The sequence below is a fragment of the Cephus cinctus genome, unplaced genomic scaffold (genome assembly GCF_000341935.2).
Source record: "Cephus cinctus unplaced genomic scaffold, Ccin1 Ccin1_scaffold1184, whole genome shotgun sequence".
Taxonomy (NCBI): Eukaryota; Metazoa; Arthropoda; class Insecta; order Hymenoptera; family Cephidae; genus Cephus; species Cephus cinctus.
The window spans coordinates 1,285,112-1,289,416 of NW_014333664.1; the positions used below are offsets into that span (position 1 = coordinate 1,285,112).

A 4,305-nucleotide genomic window follows, 5' to 3' on the forward strand; every position below is an offset into this window, starting at 1 on the left:
CACAGCCAAGAACAATAGGACGTCACGTTCAAAAAAGAAAAAGAAATCGCGTGAATAATAGCTATAAGTGAATATAGCAAATAAAGTATATATATATATATATATATCACAGCCAAGAACAATAGGACGTCACGTGATTCCTCTGACTTTTCCACGAGCCACGCCTGAGTGCCATCAAGTGGAATCGATAAGACACAAGACTTTTATCCCAGCCGTTATCAAGCGTGAATCCATGGTTCGGCGTGAGTCTTGAAATTTTCACCGAGCGACGATGTCGATAGATAAAAATTGAAAACGCGACAGTAAAAGTAAGTCGAAGCAAAGTAAACTCGTTCAAACGGCAAAATTGACAGTTATCGAGAATATCGTGCCTAAAGTATTAGAGCGAACGTGTGCAGTTGCATGAAAACGTACCTAGGCGTCATTGACAAGTGTGTTTATCGCGTTCCTATCGACACTCGTAACCTTGCAGGTCGACAATATGCAAGTCGAGCAGATGTTATGAAAAAATATTATCGACCAAACCATTCGGAGCGTTAACTGACCGGTAAAATTTTGTATATGAATTTTTTTTTTTCGAAATAAAAAATTTACAAGCGCAAACCACGTTGACTCGAGGTAATCAATTTTTTTTGTTTTCTCGACGTCGATTGAAATTTGCTTCCAGTACGATAAAATCGGAGCCAATGAGAACCACTGATATCCGTTAGTCTGGCTAATGCAAAGTCTTTCCCCTTGCACGCCATAAGAACAATGCACCTACCGATAAACCAATTTGGCCGTAAGCCGTCGTTGTCAAGGCGCAGCGCAGCAGACTATTGACATTGCAATCAAGAGATGTATTGAAATGCTTCGCGAGCAGGGGAACAAACAATGGGCGCAGGACTCGCGTATAAATCCGCCGTGAAGCTAGTAGAAAAAGTGAATTTTTGGAACGTTGCCAGACACTGGTACGGGAGAGTCGAGTGGCTCGTAGGGAGCCAGTGTAGCTAGAGTGACGGGCAGACAAGTATCGCGTTCAGAGTCCGTTCGGTAAAGGCGAAAAAGGACGGATAAGCGGAAATGCGGAAAAGAGGAAACGAATGCGAAGATCTACAGAGCGACTACGGACGGTCGAAAGAGAGAGAGAGATAATATATAGAAGAGACATAGAAATTGGTAAAATGTCACTCAAGAGATTGTCGCTCGTTAATTATTATTCATTTGATTTGTATTATAGGGAATCCAGGTCTGTCTAGGGATTTTGATCGATCAACTGTCTCGACTGACTTTTGTAACTAGCTTCGTTATTTTCTACGAATGAGTTGTTAACCGGGGGGGAGATTGGAAAAGAAAAAAAAAAGTGACGAGGGAAACCGGAAATTGAAGTCAATATTTTTTTTTTGAAAATTTTTTACTTTTTATTGGGATTACAAAATTTGTAAAATAAAATTTATTTACGTTCCGTCGTTTATTGGAGTTTATTATTATTATTTTTTCATACTTTTTGAAATAGTCTCGTTAAATGAGACGGGGGGTGCGAAAGGAGGTTACTTCAAAATATGTTGGCGTGAAAAAAAAAAGATAATAATTAATGAAACTTTTTTCTGTCTCTATGCGAGTAAATATGAATCCGAAATGAACTTTGACATAAATAAATTTAGAACTAAGTATACTGCAGCCGGCAACGAGATACAAGATTACTCGCACTAGCGAAATCAGAATGTGATTGAAATTATCACTGAAGGTAAATCCGTATCTGATTACAGGAAGGATTTCCAGGAAAGGAATTTTGTCAAAGGAATTGCAAAGACGCATTTAGAGTCCTTCTGTCGCACGGAAGGATGTAGTATCCAGTTGCGTCAGAAATTCAATTCGCGTCTTTGAAAACGCGCGAAAAATATTCTATTCGCGAAATAATTGATTTTCTCGTCTATTAGAAGGGGAAAAAAAGATAAATGTCATAGAATAAATAGGATCACGTAATTCAGAAATGAAAAAATGAAACTTATCACGAAAAAAAAAGCATAAACCAAAAGTGGGGGACTATCAAGTTAGAAGGTTTACTAGGAATCTGCAAATCTCGTGAGAAACGCACAATAATCATAACAGTTATCCGCTCCTGTTGCAGCATCTCATATTCGGACGTGCCATAGTAATGCTAACGGTGGACACATAGTATCATTATATATATATATATATATAGTACACAGCCGTGTTCCAGTATATCAAGAAGATGGGAGGAGCACGTAGAAAAAGCCGCCAATCAAGCAGACGCGGTCATAATGAATAATACATAAGACAATACGTATTAATGAGCTCTTAATAATTCTACCGTAGACCAATCTTTATCTACAGTTACATTGACCACGTGAAAACGAAATAATGGAAGCGACCAGAGAGGCATAAAAATCGAAAAAAAAAAAAAAAATCAAATTATTTCCAGCAATAAAATCAATCCCCGAAAGTTAATCGATACTAATTTCATAAAAATAAAAAAAAAGTCCCCAGGACTATTCCTGAACGAGATATTAGTATCGCCTTTCGTCTATTATTAACCGAGAACTCCAAACAAATCGACCGTACGAACTTCCTAATTCGTTCATCAAACAAAACTGTCTCCACGTGTCGCGAGGTACACGCGCGTCGTATAAAATGACACGAAAAAAAAAAAAAAAAAAGTTACACGTGTCAAATTCCATGACGTGTAACGGAGCACTAAAACAGAAAAAAAATGAAAAAAGTTTGCCTTACCCAAAACCCATGAAAAAAAGTCGTATCTTCACAGTAAAAAAAGTCCTGAAACAATTCCAGCACAGTAACCACTATACACCCGGACACACGGCCGACCATGTAAACTCAATTCGCCGAACGTTCCGGTTTCTAATTGAGTCCTCCGCGATACAGTCAAACACACCAGAGTGACCACGCTCACTCGACAAATAAACTATCGGGACACGTACGTAGAGTCGCGCACACGCGAGAATCAGTAGAGAAAGCACGTCGTAGCTCGACGCTCCGCTTCGAACTGACTGACTGACTGACTGACTTGACTTGACTCGAGAGACCCGATTACTGCCGGCGCTGCCCGTTGTGACTCTCCTGCTCTTCCATTCCAGGAGAACGTAGCCATCCCACTATTTTCCTACCGCCGTAGTCGCGAACAGCAAATAACAGTAACAAAGTGTACAGAAAAGTATTGCGCAACTTTGAAGATCCAGCCGAACAGCACACTATGAGAATCGACCTTTAATAGAAAGCAAGAGACGAGCGTCGATTTAAACGTGGCCTTAGCGCAATGCATTAAATTCTTCATGAACGAACCTATAATCCGACTACGCACGCGCGCTATACCTATACAAACTTACGGATACAGTCTGATCGAAAATTTAATAGGTACATTACATAATCCGGATCCTAATACAGATTAGTCCAGACGTATACCAGGTACTGGATCAGCAAGTTTATAGCGAGTTTAGATAAGTCAGTCTTTTTTTTTTTGCTCTTAAACTTTTCTAGGGGATCCCAAGAATCCGGGGATGATTTTCTACCGAAGGGTAGAGTTCGGTGTATGATATAAGACTGGAGATACGAGAGGGTGGCTCTGTTGCCGATGGCCGATAGGGTATCGCATTGAATTTCAACTTTTCCGAGGGGACGAACGACGGATAAATCAGTCGACTATTATAACGTAGCGCAAACCTTCGCACTCGATTAAGGCTGAATTAATAGGGACGATGCTCGTGTATACAGAGATTTTAATCGCGCCGCATACTTAAATGTGGCATTTAAGATCGGGTATTACATACCCTGAATTCAATGCGGCAGGACTGGGTAATTCGAATTGAGTATGACCTCGGTCACCCCTCCAGTGACAAACGGGGGTCACCCAATCTCGTTCCGTCGTTCCCCGAACGAATTTATAATTAATCCCGCTTTATACCTGCGTCTGCACTTTAATTTCCCCGCGTCTTTTACCCCTTCCCTTTCCCCCCCCCCACACTCCGCCCGAAGTAATTAATAAGCCATTAAAGGATCACGAACGGTTTTCCTTTGTGCCAGGACCCGCCGCTTCCTGGACGATTATCCCTTTCAAAACTACCCCTAGGATATCTTGACGCGACGTCTTCGGAGTCTTCCTTGCCACTTCAGTCGTCCTATATCTTCCTTAACGTCCTTTACACTCTCGTTTAGCTTTTTTTTCTTTTCTTTTTCTTTTTTTCTTTCTTTCTTTATTCTCCCCAACGTCTTACTCCACCGGCCGCCATCTTGCTCGTCTCCCTACGCGATCCTAGTGCTCAAAGAGACTCCCCCCCCCCCCCGCCC

At 41.1% G+C, this 4,305-nt stretch overlaps 1 protein-coding gene across 7 annotated transcripts in view; it reads right to left on the reverse strand.

Annotated features, from left to right (window-relative positions):
• LOC107272554 (putative polypeptide N-acetylgalactosaminyltransferase 9) overlaps nucleotides 1–4,305 on the reverse strand; it is a 118,168-nt gene that overhangs the window by 70,762 nt on the left and 43,101 nt on the right. The window contains exon 1 of one of the 7 annotated variants that reach the window (XM_015749814.2): nucleotides 2,734–3,020. The exons of the other annotated variants lie outside the window; for them this stretch is intronic. The gene's annotated coding sequence lies outside the window, so the exon portion shown is untranslated. Of the gene's footprint in view, nucleotides 1–2,733; nucleotides 3,021–4,305 lie in introns of those variants that run through there. 7 annotated transcript variants of the gene reach the window in all.